Below are 20,970 nucleotides of genomic sequence, written 5' to 3' on the forward strand. Positions count from 1 at the left end.
CTTACTTCTCATTCCCTTTTCCAGATCAGCGCAGATATTCTACAATACCAATCCTGATACATAGCCCTGTAGCATCCCACTGTTAACCTTTTGCCATGATGAAAATTGACCATTCATTCCTATTCTTTGTTTTCCGTCCACACAGGAATTTAATGTGGTTTAACTAATCCACTTCAAATTGACACCTTTAGCCAATCCAGTTTAATTTTTCCTGGATGTCGCTGTGTAGACAAGCCCTTAGAGAGTTTCTGATCCATGACGGCACTTTGCTTCTCATGCCATGAGGGCTACAGAATTACTTCAGTATAACTACGTCACACAAGGGTGTGAAAAATCTCCATCCCGGAGTGACTTAGTTATACCAACCTAAGTGCCGTGTACACAGCACTATGCAATGTAGCTACTAACTCTAGCGGAGGTGGATTAATGTATGCCAGTGGGAGAGCTCGCTCCCATTGGCATAGAGCAGCAGTTCTCAACCAGGGGTCTGAGGCCCCATGGTGAGCTGCTAGCAGGTTTCAGGGGGTCCACCAAGCAGGGCCAGCATTAGACTCACTGCAGCTCAGGGCAGAAAGCCAAAGCCCCACCTCCACGAGCCTGAAGCTGAAGCCTGAGCAGATTAGCTATGTGGTGCCCCCTGGGGTGTGGGGCCCTAGGCAATTGCCCTGCTTGCTACCCCCTAATGCCAGCCATGGTTTTTATATGCAGAAAAACAGTTGTTGTGGCACAGGTGGGCCATGGAGTTTTTATAGCATGTTGGGGGTGGGGGGAAGGAGAGAGCTCAGAAAGGTTGAAAATCTCTTTGTAAAAGCATAACAGCAGTGCACCTGCACTGATGCAGCGTTTTAAGTGTAAACCTGCCCTAAGTTTCCTTAGTAGCCTCTTGTGAGGGACTTTCTCGAAGGCTTTTTGAAAGTGCAATTAAATTACATCAAACGCTTCACTTTGATCCACTAGTCTATTGACACATTCTAATAGATTAGCGAGGCACAATTTTCCTGTGCAGAAGCTGTGCTATCCTCTCATGTGTTTTATAATGCTATATTTAATCATTGCTTCAGCCAGTTTTCCACAAGTCTATAATTTTCTGGCTCTCTCACACAGCCTTTGAAAAATACATGTGCCAATTTGCTACTCTCCAATCCTTTTGTAGAGCGCTATTTTTAATGAGAGATCACATATATTTGTTAGCAGTTCAGCCACTTCATGTTGAAGTCCCTTCAGAATTCTTGCACGTATACCATATGGGCTGTGACTGGGGCCTGATCCAAAACCCACTGAAGTCAATGAGTCTCTTTCCATTGACTCAATGGGGTCTGGAGCTGAAATGTGGTGTTCTTCAATTTCTAAGTTCGTTCCACTGCATCTTCTTTTGACATCTCTATCTCTGAGAGTAGTAGAGCTGGTAAAAAATTCAAATTTTTTCCCCTCAATGAAAAATGGCCTGTATTTTCAATGAACATTTTCTAATTTATGTTTTTTTTGGTTGATTCAAAACGTTCCAGTATTCTGGAAAAATCAGACAAAAACCGACACCTGAAAATTGGTGGGGGGGGGTTGGCATTCGAAAATTTAAAAAAAAAAAAAAAACAATCCCTGCCAAAGCAGGTGGGATTAGAAGCAGCAGTTTAGAGGTTAAAGGTGCACTCTGCCATTGCTCATCCCCAGAGCCAGCTGGTATAATGCGCCACATCAGATTGTGACAGATGACCAGGAAATCCCCCAAAATGAAGAGCTGTGAGTGAAAATGAAGGTTGTGAAGCAAAAAAGGAATGCTCTGATTCCAGGGTGAGAGGATATTGTGTCCTCTAGAACTTTTGAAGCTTTTCCATTCCTGTCAGCAAGTTCTAAAACGCAGGCTGTGTTCAGAGATGCAGCAATAACATAAAATCCCTCCGCCAGCCGGCAAGGTTGGAATTCCCATCTGCGTACATTGCAGGCACAAATGCAGAAGTAACTGATGGAAAAAGGCAACCGCACGATTGATGATCTGGGCAGGCGTCTCCTCCATGCACAAGTGCATTGGGAAATGCACTGACTCACTGTGGCTTGGCTATCTCCATCCATCAGCTACAGATAAGACTTAATAGCAGCAGTATAGTGCCAAGAGGTAAATGAGCGGTCAGTTTCAATCTAGGCAAGGCTAACCTGTGCGCCGTTTGTGCCAGGAATTGCTTGTGGTGTTTGTGTGTGCTTGGCTGCAGATCACCACCCTATGCTCCTTGACACGGTTTCATCACATTTAGCCTGTCAAGGAGATGTCTGCTTAGGATTTCTCTGTCTGGAGTATGAGGAAAACTGGCATGGGCTAGAGAACACATACAAAATGAGGCTGCTTTCCATGTTTGGGGAGCCATTTGTTATGGGCAATGGGGGCAGTTGCTTCCCCTCAGACCTGGTTCCACCCTCCACCGTCCCCCGAGTGGTTTACCCCACACACACCCAGAGATTTCCTAGGTCTACATGCTCCATTATGTAATCTGCTTTTTGCCCCCTCAGACTTTGGACCCAGTCATTAGGAAAAAAATAATTGCCTAGTGTCTCATTCATGATGCTGTTTGGGACAGAGAACATTCTCTATGCTGACACATTTTCCCGCCTGCCCTCAGAAATTTTCTGAAATTCAAGCTGTACGACAGCTGTATTGTGAAGGAAGCTATCACCAGGGCCCCATGAGTAAGAAGGGAACTTTTCCCACAGATGGTGGCTTAGAAAGTTCGCAGACGTACTCCCTGTGGAGTAAAGATGTAAAATGAATAAGGCACCCTGCACTGAGTCAGCGGTCACGGAACACTTCTTAAGTTTGACATGATGAGCAGAATTTCTCATCGGAGAGGGTGTCAAATCTGACTCAACAGATTTTAATCATACTTTCAAAAATGATACCCCTTACACCAAAATGGAATATCCTAGCACATAGGTAATTTAGGTTCAGGAATGACATAAGTGTCTGTGAAAAGAGGGGTTAGAATAGAAGCTGAATTTCAACCTTAAACACTTCCATTATGCTTTGCGTTTCTATAATGCTTTCTACCCAAAGATTTCAAAACAAAAGTAATGGTTTTAGCCCCACAATACAACCCCCACTCCATTAGTATGTACAAAAAAAAAAAAATACTGGTAACCAGTGACTCTCCCCCCGATCAGAAAAATCCTATTAAAATTGAATAGGGTTGAAACCAATTCTATAACAACTGCTCCAAACCCTGTAAAGTTTAATAGGGAATGAAAGGTTTTCTGGAGGTTGGTTTACCATCCTATGGAATGCTATAGCAAGTATATAATTCTCTTATCATGGAGGCTGACTAGGACACCATAGTATTTCAGAAAACCTTTGTAGTTCACACCACATGAATTTTTGAGGTGGTGGTGGTGGGGAGAATGTGAAGTGAAAACTGCTATGTGAGGTCTCATTGAATTATTAAAGATATTCTGGGCAATGAAAAGAGACCTGAGGTTAAGGAAGAAATGTTCCTCCAACACGGATATCTGAAATTTGGCCATTTGTTTCTTCTTTCGGATCCCTATTCTAAACAAATGACTGCCCACGTTTACCCCACATTTGCAGTCCCCACAGATTATTGCTTTGGATGAAACACAAATGTTGCCATCGCCAAGGTTTCATGGAGATGGATAAATACCCTGTTGGCTATAACTACAGAGAGCCATGCCAAGAAATTCCAACAACAAATCTGGATTTTTCAACATGTGCTTCCACTTCCTGCCACAGGCTGGTTAACCAGTACAAGTCATGATTTAGAAGTGGTGTCAGTTATAAGAAATGTTGAAAAACCATGATTTGCTGCGCAACACTGAAAAGGGAAACAGGGAACTAAGATGCATGCCAGGAACAGCTCGGGAAGATCTAGACCTGGTTGGAAGAACAAGCAGCGGCATCTCTCACAAGGATGCTTTCACGGCAATGGCTCTTGTTTCTCCAGAGAGAATTAGTGTGTGTGTTTTCACCATCACCCCACTGTCGTTTAGCACTGGAGCGCAGGCAAAGGAAACAGTCCAGGTGACTTCCCTCCTGTGGGTCGTGCTATTCCCCCGGGAACCAAGAGCAACTTGCTGACATGTTCCATTTGCTGAGGCATGGCTCCTCCTGGCCAGCCTTTGCACAACACCTTCCTGCTGTGTGTACTTTCCCTGCGCTTCTCCTGCACTGGCATTGCTGGGAACTCAGCTGACTTGTCTCCATGACTGACCGCTCCTCTCCTACTCACTGTCTGCAGCTCCTTCTCCACTTAACAGGTTCTCTAATGGAGGCAAGGAGGTTTCTAGCCAAACCCCCCAAAACCTCCAGCCCCTACTTATAAAGTAACCCAAGCCCATTTAAACTATGTCTACATAGTCCTTATTTCCTGACTCGGTGGCCTCAGCTATGACCTTACAATTTCCTGGTGCACTGAGGATCATCTGGACTAGCTGGGAAATCAGAATATTAGCAGATCTCACGCTTCAGCAGCAGCAAAGTCCTTAATGTTACAGCTTCGCCTATGAATGCCTGACCTGGCGCAGGAGCGACGGGACTCAGTAGCAGCCATCCTGAGCTGCTTCACTATCCTACAAAATGGCAACAAGTACTCCTGTTCTTCTTTTTACAAAATGGTAGGCGGCTAACTGCCCTGGGGTTGGCTACATTGAGTTTCTGGTGGGATTTAAACTAGAGTCACTATCCTCTGGACATCTCATGCGCTCTAAACTTGCCACACTTAGGGGGGTGCACAATTGGCCCCCAGCCATGTTCAGCTGGGAGTGCAGAACTTAGCATCACCAAAGGCAACTGCTCACAATGCTCTTAAGAAGGTGATCAAAGTATCACCTTTGTCCATGGCCTTGGTGACACCATCTTGGCTCATGATCAAATCGGATCTCTGAAAGGCTACAAGTTAACATTTTCTCAGTCTATAGCTGCTAACTTTGCAGATAAGAACATAACAGCCATCCTGTCTTCCAGAAGTGGCCCATGCCAGGTGCCTCAAAGGGAATGAACAGAACAGGTAATCATCAAGTGAGCCATCCCTTGTCGCCCATTCCCAGCTTCTGGCAAACAGAGGCTAGGGATACCATCCCTGCCCATCCTGGCTAATAGCCATTGCTGGACCTATCCTCCATGAACTTATCTAGTTCTTTTTTGAACCCTGTTATAGTCTTGGCCTTCACAACATCCTCTGGTCAGGAGTTCCAGAGACTGACTGACTGCATTGTGCGGAAAAAATACTTCCCTTTTTTTGTTTTAAACTGCTGCCTATTAATTTCATTTGGTGACCCCTAGTCCTTGTGTTATGAAAAAGTAAACAAGGAAGTGTTATTTACTCTTTTGCCACACCAGTCATGATTCTATAGACCTCAATCATATCTCCCCTTAGTTGTCTCTTTTTCAAGCTGAAAAGTCCCAATCTTATAATCTCTCCTCATACAGAAACCATTCCATACCCCTAATCATTTTTGTTGCTCTTTTCTGAACCTTTTCCAAGTCCAATAAATCTTTTTTTGACATGGGGCGACCACATCTGCACGCAGTATTCAAGATGGGGGCTGTCATAACTATAAAGGGAAGGGTAACAGCTGTCCTGTGTACAGTACTATAAAATCCCTCCTGGCCAGAGACTCCAAAATCCTTTTCCCTGTAAAGGGTTAAGAAGCTCAGGTAACCTGGCTGGCATCTGACCCAAAGGACCAATAAGGGGACAAGATACTTTCAAATCTTGGTGGGGGGAAGGCTTTTGTTTGTGCTCTTTGTTTGGGAAGTGGTTCGCTCTTGGGACTGAGAGGGACCAGACATCAATCCAGGTTCTCCACATCTTTCTAAACAAGTCTCTCATATTTCAAACTTGTAAGTAAAAAGCCAGGCAAGGCGTCTTAGTTTTACTTTGTTTTCTCAACTTGTAAATGTACCTTTTACTAGAGTGTTTATCTCTGTTTGCTGTACTTTGAACCTGAGGCTAGAGGGGGGTCCTCTGAGCTCTTTAAGTTTGATTACCCTGTAAAGTTATTTTCCATACTGATTTTACAGAGATGATTTTTACCTTTTTTCTTTAATTAAAAGCTTTCTTTTTAAGAACCTGATTGATTTTTCCTTGTTTTTAGATCCAAGGGTTTTGGATCTTGATCCACCAGGAGTTGGTGGGAGGAAAGAGGGGGGTTGGTTAATTTCTCCTTGTTTTAAGATCCAAGGGGTTTGGATCTGTATTCACCAGGGAATTGGTGAAGAGTTTCTCAAGGCTTCCCAGGGAAGGGAACTAGCTTTGGGAATGGTGGCAGCGGACCAGATCTAAGCTGGTAGTTAAGCTTAGACGTTTTCATGCAGGCCCCCACATTTGTACCCTAAAGTTCAGAGTGGGGAAGCAGCCTTGACAGGGGCATACCATGGAATTATATAGAGGCAATATGATATTTTCTGTCTTATCTGTCCCTTTCTTAATGATTCCCAACATTCTGTTTGCTTTTTTGACTGCCGCAGTGCACTGAGTGGCTGTTTTCAGAGAACTATCCACAATAACTCCAAGATCTCTTTCAAGATGACCTTGAGACAAACCACTTCTTTCATTTTCCAGATGAGTAGGTCCAATGTATACCCTTTTCGAGAGAGGACAGAAGGATTGCAATGTCTAAACTACCAGATGTTTAATTACTTTATCTTTTACAGAAATCCTCAGTCAGAAGTCTTCTCTAGGTTAACTAAATTCTATTTCCCATAAATGGAAACGTTACCAGCTGATTGCTGAAATGGAGTGAGAGAAAAGTTTTCAGTCAGATGTTGAACCCAGCTTGGTCACATTAAGGTGACTGAACTGAAAAATAAATTATTCACTCAATACTACTTCTAATATCTATTAAACATTTATTAATCTTATATAAACCATTTATAAATAGAATCAAAATATAAAGTGGGGGAAAATTATAATTTTTTCCTAATTTTGGCCCCCCAAAAAGCAGAGTAGTGGCAAAAAACCCACTTGCATGTGGAGAGAGAGGGTAATTCTTGGAAATCTCGACCTCCATGGTGGAGACTGGCATCCGTTCAAGGAAAGCTACTTGTGAATGTTAGTTCCATTTATTAGAGGTAGGATTTGATTAAAATTGACACAACCTATTATTGAGGATGTCTGTAAAGGATTCAAGTCATGAAACATCGGATAGTTTATAGATAGGAATCTTTTCATCCTTGTGGAAGAGGAGCGTGGGTGGGTCCTGCTAGTTTGGGACACCAATGAAAAATGACACTCCAGTACATATGCAAAGATAGCAGTTACCGGCTGGCAGAATGCTGACCTGGATCCTTGCAAAGATCAGATTTTGTCCTTGAGCCAAATTGGTGTCCCAGAGGGCGCGGCGCACTTGAAGGGTCATAGGATGAAACTTGATATTTCATCATCTTCTTTAGAATAGTGGGAGCTGTCCCTTTTGCCGCTGATCCTGACAAACCGACGGTGCCTTTCCTAAGGTTGGGGAGAACTGGAAAGATCTATGCTAAAATGAATTGGACTTAAATCTCATCAGAGACCTGGATAAAAGCAACACCCAGGCAGCACTCCAAATAATCTCCTGCCATTTTATAAAATGGCGAAGGAGCTCTGGGGGGCCACTAGTAACACCCAATATCAGTCCCGGGGCTATAATGGTAAATACAGGTCAGTTGTGGGTTAACAGCTGTTCCCGGAGGTAGTATGGGTTTTTTAGATGAAATGTGACATCCCTTCATGTTCCAGTTTCCTTTCTGGCCCCTCATCGGTCCACACACCAAAAGCTTGTGAGGTAACCTACAGCTGAGCCTCTGGGCTGAAGCGGGGGGATACCATGTGCTGAAACTCCAGATTTGTGCCATCTTCCTTGGCATAGCTCTCTAGAATTAGGGGGACAATGCCTTTTATCCTAATTTGCCCCAAATTGTTGAGAAAGGGGCCACGCTGGTATCACGTCTGAGGTGCTGAGCTGAGGTCACAAATTTGGTGTAAATGTGTGTGTGGTCCTTCGTTTACCTGAAAAGAGGAGCTGATTCAGCAATTGGCATGGGGGGGGGTGTGCATTTATATCTCAGCCCAGGTGTCTTTGTCATTGCCCAGAATGGCTTTAAAAATTCATTGACCCACCGACAGTAATTTCCTCTTTTTCATTTAAAAAAAAAAAGTGAACTATGGCCCGTCAAATTGAAACATTTAATGCCCCAGTAACTACAGAGTCCCACCAGCTGCCAAGATGATAGACAAATGTTTCCCTTCTGTGGGATTCTGCTAATCCCTAGGAAGGCTCTCATTACCTATGACACTTGATCGATTTGTAGAGTAGCTGCACTACAGCCATGTTGGTTCAAACCCTAATAAGTTCTGCAGGACTATTTGCCTAACCCCCACCCTTATGATGGGTGAAACTCCAGCAGAAAAACACGAGGTGAGTTTTTTGACTCATTGGTTCAGATAGCTCATTATACCACCCCTAGCTATATAACCGTTGGGCTGAGCATGTCTCAGGGAGGGGAGTCGGTAACCAAGCAGGAAAGCTGGACCTGGCTTTTGTGCTTCGTTTTGAGTTTCTTTATGAAAGTAAAGCCAAAGCACAGGATGGGAATGACCCTGGATCCATTGCTGTAGACTAGGATCGGGGAATCCACTTGCTCACATGGAGAGAGAAGAAGCTGCCGCTCCTGGTAGGGACCACCCCAAAAGTGCAGAGAAAACAGAAAACCCAGGGGAAATGTGCTGCTGGCTCATCTGAAGACCACTCACCCCAGCTAGCCATGGTGACACAGATTCATTAACATTTGTCAGGTAGAATATTGTAATTATTATGGCCACTCATGCTGGGTCATATCAGACCTTTAAGGTTCTGGGAGGGCTCCAAGGATACCAGGGCTCAGAGGCAAGTGCTGAATGTCTTTCAGCTGCTAGGCCCTATAGTTGGAAGCCCTGGTGGGTCCCACTAATCGCTTGGACACATAGCTAAGTGAAGGGGTATTTTACTAGGGCTAGCAGAAAGGGGCAGATATCTACAAGCCAAGCCAGAAACAGAAACGCATTCAAAATAATGTTCCAAAAGCAGTGACTCTACTAAACAAAGCCAGTAGCCCACTGCCCCTCCTTTGCTTCTCTTCCCCATTGACGGTGCGATCCTGCCAAGGTGCTTGTCTCCTTTCACTTCACTGGGAGCAGAGGGCACTCAGCACCTGGCAGGAGCAAAGCCTCAGTGACGAGCTAAATGTGCTATAAGGAAGAGGATGTCTAAGACCAACTTTTCATTACAGCTGCGGGCCCGATGGCCAAGTCCTCAGCACCCACAACTGAAGCTGGATTTTCAGCCCAGTTCCGCTCCCACCCAGGCAGCTAAATAAGGGCCCCGTTTCCAAAAATGGGCAGCTCCCATTGAGACACAAATTGTAGGTGCCTTCTGCAAATTCCAGTCCTTAAAGAACATGGCGTAAGTATCACCTGCAGAGGCTCATGTCCGTGTGAAGGTGCATCTAGTCCAGTCTCTTCCAGAGAGGGTCAAGATTGAGTGTGAAGGTGACTCAGCATCCAAGAGTGAAAGTAAGAGTATGCACCTCTAGTCCAGCAACTGTGCTATGTTTTGTAGGGAGTCTTTTTCTTTTAGGGTCAGTGAACCACAAGCTGTCTGTGTGAGACATTTGTGGGTCATTTCCTTCCCCCAGACAAATCCGTTTTATACTGGCTTGCGGAAAAATACCAACTCAAACTCCCACGGCATGCTTTAACTCAGCAGCAAACCTGTAGCCTCCCATGGCTGAGCTGTCTGCGCTATGTATCATGTGCTGTAGCAGCTACTTGACTAGCAGGAGTAATTCTTTGAGAGAAAGAGAGCCCTCAAGCAATTAAACATGTATTCTGCTTTTTTTTAAAAAAAACTCAGTGCATTCTTCTTATCTTTTATTTTCTTTCCCCTGAAAACCCGAAGGGCTTCTGGAGAAACGAGACACATGCAGAAAATCAGACGTGTATCTCGTCATTCGTGTATTCGCTGAATTTGCTCGTGCAAATTAAGCATGCAAATGAATGGACAATTTTTTGCACGTGCAGAGTCATGAAGCTCTGACCCTTGGAGTCTGTGGAATTTGGCAGAAAAAGGCAGCACTGGTTTGGGGCAGCTCTTTAATTGTCACTTAAAATATTTATCTGGTCAGATCCTCAGCTGGTGTAAAAATGGCATAGTTGAATTGAAGTCAATGGAGCTATGCCAATTTAAAACAGCTGGTGATCTGGCTCATCAAATTTAGAGTGAGAAAGTAATACAGCAAAGGTTTAGTCGTTGTTAGACCCACATATGCATTCTTCACTGTGTTACTTCGTTACACCCGTGTGACATGGTTTCTAGTTTCTCAGATATGCAGCTTGTTTTCTATTTAAAGGATAAGGAACAGTACATCTGTGTGCAATATATTTTTCAAATTACATTCCTGATGTCCAAAACATGCACTGTAATCAGGATTTTGCTTTTGGAATCCAAATGAATCATCAAAATGCTTCTAATAGCATCCAGGGAGAATCAGATCAGCTTTTTGTGTTTGTGATACAGCTCAGAAGAAATTGACTTAAAGGTCTTGAGAATTTATACTGTTGTTGTTGTTTTGTTAAAGGCCTCAGAGAGTTAAGCACCTAACTCACCTAGGCTCTGAAAATCTCAGTCTCATGCTTCAGCTTCAGAAGGCTGAGATTTGGTATTCTGAGTCACAGAGAACATTTTGCGTATATGAGCCTTGAAACTTTTAGGACTTTAAATCCATCTCCATTTTATAAGTAAATCCTATGGACCCTAATAGCAACTAAACTAATATAGATTACTCTGAAATCCTACAGAATTCAATAATAATAATAATACCTAACTTACATAGCACTTTTCCTCAGTAGATCTCAAAGCACTTTTTACAAAGGAGGTCAGTATCATTATCCCCATTTTACTGATGGGGAAACTAAGGCACAGACAGGCGGAAATAACTTGCCTAAGGGCACCCAGCAGGTCAGTGGCAGAGCTGGGAATGGAACCCAGGTCTCCTGCATCCAGTCCAGTGCGCTATCCATTAGGCAACACTGCCAATATGGGAGGCTGTGCCTTTTAAAGAATTTATATATCATCCTGTTGAATTTAAGGGCCTATTCACCTCTTAAAGCAGGTTTATACTGGTGAAATATCATTGGTTTCAATGGAATTACTCCTGATTTCTAGTAGTGTGAGTGAAAATCTAGCCCTAATAAAGAAGAATATCTGTGCTAAACAATTCTGTAGTGGGCTTAATAATGCTATAGAAGACGATTACACTTCAGGGGGCTTTTTCATAAATGTAAATGTGCATATTTAATATGAATTATATTAATATTTCGGATGGATAACCGTATTTGCTCTTTTAAATGGTTTTATATAGTTGTAGGATGCAGTGGGGCAAACGAGTTCCTCATTATTATTATTATTATTATTATTTGTTAGTGTTTAGAGTCCCCGGACTCAGATTCCTATTGTGCTGGCTACTATATATATATCTCTCTCACACACACACACAGCCAGAGACCGTCCCTGTCCCAAAGGGATTACAACCTCAGGCAATGGTACTGAAAAGACTTGTGCACATGGTTAACTTTATGTCCTGTAAAAGGTCCTGTTGAGTGGCAGTGCTGACACTGCATAAAGTTAAGCATATGCATAAACAGCATTGCCAACTCTTGTGGTTTTTATTGAGTTATCACTTCTTGCTGCATTTCTTAACGCCTAGTTCCTGGAATCCATAGATGGCATAAAAACCGCAGCTTTCGGTTTTTATTTTTTTTTTAATTATTTTTTTTTAAAGAAGTTGCTCATTCTCATGTTCTGGGTCTGGTTCTGTTCAATATCTTCATCAATAATTTAGATAATGGCAAAGAGAGTACACTTATAAAGTTTGCGGATGATACCAAGCTGGGAGGGGTTGGAAGTGCTTTGGAGGATAGGATTAAAATTCAAAATGATCTGGACAAACTGGAGAAATGGTCTGAAGTAAAGAGGATGAAATTCAATAAGGACAAGTGTAAAGTACTCTACTTAGGAAGGAACAATCAGTTGCACACATACAAAATGGGAAATGACTGCCTAGGAAGGAGTACTGCAGAAAGGGAGCTGGGGGTCATAGTGGATCACAAGCTAAATATGAATCAACAGTGTTACACTGTTGCAAAAAGAGCAAACATCATTCTGGGATGTATTAGCAGGAGTATTGTAAGCAAGACACGAGAAGTAATTCTTCCACTCTACTCTGCACTGATCAGGCCTCAACTGGAGTATTGTGTCCAGTTCTGGGTGCCACGTTTCAGGAAAGGTGGACAAATTGGAGAAAGTCCAGAGAAGAGCAACAAAAATGATTAAAGGTCTAGAAAACAAGATGTATGAGGGAAGATTGATAAAATTGGGTTTGGTTAGTCTGGAGAAGAAAAGACTGAGGGGAGACATGATAACAGTTTTCAAGTACATAAAAGGTTGTTACAAGGAGGAGGCAGAAAAAATGTTCTTCTTAACCTCTGAGGATAGAACAAGAAGCAATGAGCTTAAATTGCAGCAAGGGCGGTTTAGGTTGGACATTAGGAAAAAGTTCCTAACTGTCAGGGTGGTTAAGCACTGGAATAAATTGCCTAGGCAGGTTGTGGAATCTCCATCATTGGGGATTTTTAAGAGCAGGTTGGACAAACACCTGTCAGGGATGGTCTGGACAGTATTTGGTCCTGCCTTGAGTGCAGGGGACTGGACTAGATGACCTCTCGAGGTCCCTTCCGGTTCTATGATTCTATGTTTGAAGAGAAAAGCTGGAAAATGTGAATCAAGGGCACCCTAAAGTCTCAAAAACCAACAGGCAAATAAAAAGAATCCATACTGCTAAGATTTTGCAGGACCGAGGTCTAAGCAGACACGATGGATGAAAGGTTTTGAATAGGAAGTACCAGAGACTTCAATGGGAGATGACTATCTGACAGTGGAATTTGGTTATAGTATATGAACAATTGTGAATATGAGAGACCTCCTTGCTATGATTTCCTTCTGCAACTTTTGCTTTCCAAGCTGCCCTTGTTTCTGTTAAGATGCACAATTACATTCCCTTCTTTCCTCGTGACATATGACCACAAGGGAGAAGCTGCACCTCTTGGATGTCCCTTCAGATGCCTCGCTATTAGGGCAGGTCATTGCCTAAAAAGATGATCGATTACATGAGCCACGTCAATTTCTTTTCATAAAAAAAATTCTAACCTCACAGCTGGAGATAAAAGTAAAGTCCAAACAATAATCGACTGTTTTACCACAGCCCAATGGAATTACAGGAAGAGCAGGGATTTAATTACAAGTCTTACAGGCCATAGAAGATGATCAAACAGTAGTCGATGCCTCCCTCCTACATAAGGAAATAAAAAGTTAATATATAAAATTTTCCACTTCCTGTAAAAGTATCTAAGAAGGGGATTGGTGTATTGCTTCTTCCTCAAAGAAATTGTTGGGAAGCCTCCACATCTGCTCTTAAAATTGACCCATAAAACCATTTAAAGATGAAATGCCTTTTATTGCCAGGATGTAATACAATCAGCTTAATCCAAACATAAACACGCATAGAAGACGCTTGCCTCTCAGGCTGGTTCCCGGTCATCCTTAGCATAGGATTAGCTCTCTGTGCCACAGTTTGAGGGAGGGCCCTCCCACCCTCCACACAACTGTCGCTCCAGAGCAAGGCCCCTTTAATGCACCTATGGCCTAACCGTGGTGCTACCGCCAGGACCGGTGCTACCATTTAGGCAAACTAGGCGGGTGCCTAGGGCGCCAAGATTTGGGAGCGCCAAAAAGCAGTTTTTTTACATTGTTCCTACGCCCCCTCCCCGAGTGCGCGGTCGCTGCTCCACTTCTCCCGCCTCCCAGGCTTGCAGCGCCAATCAGCTGTTTGGCGCCGCAAGCCTGGGAGGGGAGGAGAATTAGAGCGGGGGCAGCGTGCTCGGGGAGGAGGCGGAGCAGAGGCAAGCTGGGGTGGGGAGCTGCTGCATGGCTCCCCGGGGGGGAGAGCTGCCATGGGGGGGGGGGCACCTCAGGGCGGGGGGGGGGGGGAAGGGAGTTGCTAAGTAAGGACTTGGCTCAGTAGGAAGTATGGATCCTCAGGGTCCATTAATACCCGATTTCTAGACCCAGCCTTTAGCCAGGAGATCTTCGTCGCTTGTAAAAACCGAAGCATTTCTGTCGTGGGTACTTTTTAACGACGGAGCAATGGGTGCACTCGTAAACTTTATGAGCCTATAAGACAGATAAGCAGTATTTGGGCAGAACAGAAGCAGAGTATTAAAATGCAGCACAGAAGTAAACACTAGTAGCATACGGAATATGTGCATGCCCGCAGTAGCCTGCATTCATCTGAAATAAGGGCTCAGAGAGATCTCTGACATATCCAACTATCTAAGCCTTTGCAGTGTTAGTTTGATTCCAAATGGCCTGAGACATGAGACATATCAATGTGATTGTCATGCACGTGAATCCTGACAGTCTAATGAATTTTCCTTTTTCGCTTTGTTTTAAATTTGTCAGGGTAATGAGCCATTCTTGTGAAAAAGGTGGTTTGTTCCGCTCAGTGGATCTCTTGTAAATGCACAGAGGTGCTTTTCTTCACCTCCCATCGTGCCCAGCAAACACGGGCAGAAAGCAAACAGTGACAACTGGCCAAGCCCTTGGGAACAAGAGGTGGAGATCAAAGGGCTGGGGGAGAAATGCGCATTTATGGAATGCTTCTTGAAATTGCAGAGATTTTGGCAGAGATGAACACTGAGCAAAAAGAGACACGTGCACAACACAGTCAGTGAACAAGCGCACTGTTATGTTGCACCTGCAGCTGGACGGGAGCCACCGCCTCTCTCTCTCTCCCCTCATGACCCACCCTTTCCAATCTGGAGGCTTTTACAGGTGGTCACTTGCATCTCTGATTGATGGGAAACTCGCCCAATTCTGCTCTCCTTGGCAAATGTTTTCAGAGAGTCATCAAACTGAAGACTTTGTGAAGTTTAAGTCTCTGTATGTTAGGGTCCATTTATCCTAGAACCACAGCGGTAGCGGGACCCAACCACAGTATTTATAATGTAGAAATGCCCAGGGGACCCAATCAGAATCGAGGTCTCTTCGTGCTAGGTGATGCACATAGGAAGACAAAGCCTGTGACGTGCAATGCTTACAGTCTAAGAAACTCAGTGTAGACTAGGACATGTTCAAGCTTTACTATGGTTCAGGGCTATAGTCCAGAAACTGTTAATTGTCATCTATGCTACAAAATGCATCCATGTTTTAATCAGGCTGGGATTCCTCTGCGTTGTAACTGAGTCCCCTTCTGTGGCTGTAATTCTGGTTTAAATAAGCAAATAGAAATGGACTGGGCCGGCTGAGTTTGAAGTTTGATTTTCAAGACTTCAGGGTTCATCTCAATAACCCCTCAGATCTCAGTGGTTTGGATCCAGGCTCCTTTTTATGCAAAAGAAAAAAGCTTGGTGGGGGGGAAGGTTAAAAGGAATATTTCAGCTTCGGCTCCTCTCTAGCAAACACGAGAAGGCTTTCAACTGCAGTTTAGTTAGGGAACTGGAAGAACGGTAGGTGGGACACATTATCCCATGGTACAATGATTCAATGCCATTATCCCACCAGTGTAACAAAGATGAGCATTTGGTCTATGGTGTGTACTCTAAGGATTCAGTCCAAGGTGTTTCAGAGGTTAAAGGCCAGGCAGTTGTCCACTGTTGACGAGGGTAAGATTCAACTTTGGTTTGAATGAGACCAGGGATTTTTCTGAACCTGCCACCCAAAAGGAGAACGAGTTAGTGTTCATTATGCATTCACGGATTCGCTGCATGTAGAAGAGACCCTTGGAACAAGCAATGGTTGTTAGCACCACACCCTTCTATAGCCATGCAATCATTGGACCTTGTGGTGGGTGAGGGCTTATTTCAACATTTCCCCCCCTCCAGCTTCAATGCTTGTTCATCAGTTTTTCTCTCTCTTACTCTTATTACGTTTGCCATGTCTTATTATTGGGCTTGCTTCAAGTTAGAAGAGAAATTCAGGGACCACCTCCAATCTGGACAGCAAAAGCAGAGGCGCTGTATGGATCTACCAAAGGCTAAACCTTTTCAGGTTTCCTAACCTCTAGGGCAACACTGGCCAGTGCACTAGCTTCCAGATGCCAGAGCTGTTGGTTCAACGGCATTGGTTGCAGATAATTATAGCTGGATGGCTTCTCAATGGCCGATGGCTATGCCACTCCGTCCTGTTCTCTTGTCCTCACATTGTTTCTTATCCGTGTTAGGTTTCTTTCCCCACTGGTGGTCCTTAATGTGGTGGCAGCAGGGGAAAATACTTACCTGCCTTGCTTCAATATCAGTGAAATGACCATACAACAGATACAGGAAGCATGCACGTCCTGTAAGTGCCCTCAATTTAAGATTGAAAATGAAAGTGTTCTATTCTGAGAATATCCTCCTTCCTCCCCATTCACATTTTAGCCACCCAGTCATCTGTCATGCTCCTCAGTCAAATTGTGTATTTGTCATGATGAGTTACCAACAGCCTGCTTCAAAACGGTAACTAAATATCATTTCAGAAACAAGGAAGCAAAACTACATAATAAGGAAGAGCCTAAAAAAATAGATGTTATCTAATAGAAAGCTCTTACCAGAACTCAAGCACCTCACCTCATTATACCTTACTACTCTGGTACAGTAGGTTTTTAAGCATGGCTTTTATGATTACAGTGTCACACTAGGCACGATCATCCACTGAATTTCCACCGCAGACTGATTTTTCTCCACTGGTACCTATTGTAGGGTTGTTTACACTGGGAAATGTTGCTGTATCAGTGAGGGGTGTGATCTTTTGTCAACAGAGCTCGGCCAGTAAAAACCCTAGTGTAGATGCAGTTATATCTGTATAAAAGTGCTTATAATGCTATAACTTATGCTAGTCAGGGAATGGGTATAAACTATACTGCTATGAGCCTCTTTGTACTGATTTAACTCTGTCTACGCTAGCAGGGGTTTAACTATACTCAAATGGCAAACTTTCAAATGGAGACGGTCAACGCTACCCGGTCAACACTATATGCATCTTCTGGCACAGGGGAGTGAAGAGGTATGATCTCTGACTCACACAGCTGTGCTGGAGGAAGATCCACTACGCTGGCAAAACTGCTTTTACCACTATAGCTAGTTTCATTCCAGGGTGGTGGAATGAGCTGTACTGGTAAAAATGCTGTTTCATCAGTGTAGTGGTGACCATGTTAGGAGCACTTTGCCAGTATAGTGTAACAATATAGTTATACCAGTGCTCCCAGTGTCAACCCTCTCTAGGCCTTATTCATTGAGAACAAACTAGCTGAAAATTGTAGCGCTTTTCTCTGGTGTCAAATCATAAGAACATAAGAGCGGACATACTGGGTCAGACCAAAGGTCCATCTAGCCCAGTATCCTGTCTTCTGACAGTGGCCCCAGAGGGAATGAACAGAACAGGTAACCATCAAGTGATCCATCCCCAGTCACCCATCCTGGTGCCTGTCCAGGTATTGCAAGTTTTTTGCAAGTGTTTGCCAAAAGGTTGGTGAATAAATTTCAAAGTGGGTGGGGTGGGTTGTTTACCAAGTGTTTGCATTAATGATTTGTGATGCATGGTAGGTATGTCATTGGTCGTGTAAGTCACCTGCTCTTTCTGCTCCTTGGTTAGAGGATGGAAACCTCTAAAACAGGCAATTAACCAATGTGGTTCAGCGAATACTGTCTGAAGAATAGCAAAAGCTCTTGTTCATGTGGCAATACTCTTGTTTGGCTGGAATGCAGAGATGCCTATGAAGAACAGGCATGTCCCGAACATTCATGCCAAGAAAAAGCAATTCATGTAGATGCTTGCAAATATCAAATAACAAAGGGTTGGAATGGGGCTGAACGCAACAGCCATTTGGAATTCACGTGCGAGCACTGCTTTAGCAATATGCTGCTAGCATTTTTGGTCACACAGTCATGGGCTGTCTCCTGCTGCCAAAAAGTGATCAGGAGAGGCAGTCCCATCTGACTGTAGGTAGCAGCTCATTGGTTGAAATTGGCAATGATGAAATTTTGGTTTGAGATGACACCCATGGCCCTTGGGGGAAAAAAACATCCAAGAGCTCCTAGGATGATTTGTAGCTTTTTTCTGGTTTACTGAACATTGAAGAACTCTGAAAAGTGCCTCCATAAAGATGAAATTCTTGTGTTGCCTCTCTGTCAATTAACAAAATAAGTGGATTTTTGTTTAACTGCTGCAACTCACCCTGAGACTGAATATCAAACCAGGCCTTTTCTGCCTATTACATAATCCCCAATATGTAAAGCTCGGCAATTAGGATCTAGCTGACAATTACATTATCGATGCATGAGACAGAATCTGACTTGGTCTCTATCTGTGTGGGCTGCAATGGGCAGCTATGATTCAGCAAAGCACTTAAGCAGATGCTTAACTTAGTGCATGAGCAGTCCCATTGAAGTCAATGAGCATAACCAAGCTTTAAGATTTGCAGAGGTGGCAATAAATTTAAATGGGGGAGGGGTTGGGGACAGTGTGCTACTGTGATAAAAAATTGTTTTAAACACATCTGTAGGAATAAACAAAGTATATGTTCCCTGTTTGTATTTTAAACTGAGGGCCTTTATTCACTAGGGGATTTTAGACTAAATCCAAGCAAGCCAGAACTTCGGCTGATGTGAATTCCCATAGCTCCATTCATCCTTTGACTTCATGGAGTAACCTTCATAGAATCAGTTCCATTGCTATAAGTCTACATATAAACTCTTTGGTGTGAAATAATGTCTTTACGTTCCCCTCCTGTTTGTTTCCTCCTCATGCAGTGGCTATATCTTCTCATAAAACATCACCTTATCTTCTCATAATAGTCCTGGGGCCTCTTCCCATTCAATCCAGCTGGAGGCAGGCACTGATTTTATCGACTTGCAAATTCCCCTATAAATTAAGGGTTATGCAATATAATGCTTAATTAAATCCCAAACACCGAGTCACTTCACTGCATATAAATGGCGCCTCCTATAAATTTGTTCATAAACAGATTATACTTGTGCAAATTCTCACCTCAGGTGCAGCATACATTTATTGGGACATCTACCTCCTTAGTGGTGGTGGCACAATTGTTGTTACTGAGGTGTGGGTGAATTTGATTCAGGTAGTTGGTGGATTACATCATCATAAACAGAGTGTTTTGGTTTTCTGTAGCATGTCTCCCACTATAACTGAAAAAAAATCAGTAAAGAGATTTGTGTCCCAGATCATCGTAAGTCAGTGTGGTTACAAAGAATAGGTACAGTCTAGTGGTCAGAGTATGGAGACAGAAGCTCAGAAGCTGCTTTTCCTTGTTCTGCCACTTAGCGCTGGTCTGTGTTGACAAACTCTTCCAGAATAACTATTCCACATGTGTTAGTGTGGAACACTGTAACTCCCATGTTCTGAAGTCAAAGTAACTCTATTCTGGACAAATTACTCTGCCTTGGAATTGGAGTAATTGTTCTGAAATAAAGTCACTTTTAGGCTAGGTCTACACTGGGGGGGATCGATTTAAGATACGTAAATTCAGCTACACGAATAGCGTAGCTGAATTTGACGTATCCTATTCGACTTACCCCGCTGTGAGGATGGCAGCAAATTGACCGCCACAGCCCCCCCGTCGACAGCGCTTACTCCTTCTGAAGAGGTGGGAGTAAGTGCGTCGATTCGGGGATTGATTTATCCGTCTAGTTGAGATGCGATAAATCGATCCCCGAGAGATCAATTTCTACACGCCAATCCGGGTGGGTAGTGTAGACTAACCTTTATTCTGGAATAAAGTGTCCACACAGAGGCGCTATTCTGGAATAGCTATAGCAGAATTGTTATTCCAGAATAGCTGTGCGGTCAGTTTCTCCCATGTAGACAAGGCCTAGCTGGGAGCATTATTAATACAGCACTCTCTTTTTGGGAGGAGTCTTCCAAAGCTAGGATGGCATCAACTTTCAGAACAAGGGACACTTTCAGCCTTGGCTTGATGACGAGTAGGGTCTAAGATGCAGCGAATTTCCTGGGTTCTATTTCTGGCTTTGCCACTAAGCAAAACATTTGGGCACGTCACTTTAGCTCTCTGATCCTTGAACGCAACGTGGCAAATCTATCTCTGGTGTTATTCGATTGGAGTCTTTGGAGTTACAGTCAGGAGGGCTTTGGCTCATTGGGTATAATAATATGTGTCTCGTCAGTAGGAGTTTTCTGAGAATGGATTAGATAATGTTTGCAAGGCTCTTTGAGATCCCTATAGGAAAGGAGCTGCATTATAACCCTGAAGCCTTTACTCCAGGCCTAGCACTGTCTGGACACACACAGGAAGACATCGTCCCTGCCCCAGAAAGTGGACAGCCTAAGAAGACAAGCAGATGAAAGAAAACAACAAAATCTCTCTCTCTCTATCTATATAGCTTTTAATTATATTGTGGGGGAGATATTCAACATCACAAAGGGCAGCGAGGTACCCAGCTCCTGCTGGAAGGAGTTTAGTGCCCAAGGCCCCCATTGTCTCCTAACTTCCATTGAAAAGCGCCTAACACATCTCAGGATCTGGGCCTAACTCCCTATGAGGGAATGTGTAAACTCCAGCCTGCCACTAAGGGGTTAAGAGACAGAGTAGATGCCTCCTCAGCTGTGGCTAATTGAGGGGACCATCCACAGCTGAGTTAAGTGCCTGCAGAGGTGGGATAAGTGCCTGCAGAGCTGGTGGAAAGAGGCCCTTGGGGAGCCTGAGAGGACTCTGTAGCAGCTACAAGCAGTTGGAACCTCCTGGGAGCAGGTGCTGGAAGGAGCTGTCCTGTAAAAGGGGACTGGAGGTGGCTACAGGTAGGCAGTCAAAGAAGTAACAGTGATTCTGAGGTAGCAGTCCTGAGCGAGGTACTATTGGGTCCCTGGGGTGGAAAACTCAGAGTAGAGGGA

The sequence above is a fragment of the Malaclemys terrapin genome, chromosome 18 (assembly GCF_027887155.1).
Source record: "Malaclemys terrapin pileata isolate rMalTer1 chromosome 18, rMalTer1.hap1, whole genome shotgun sequence".
NCBI lineage: Eukaryota > Metazoa > Chordata > Testudines > Emydidae > Malaclemys > Malaclemys terrapin.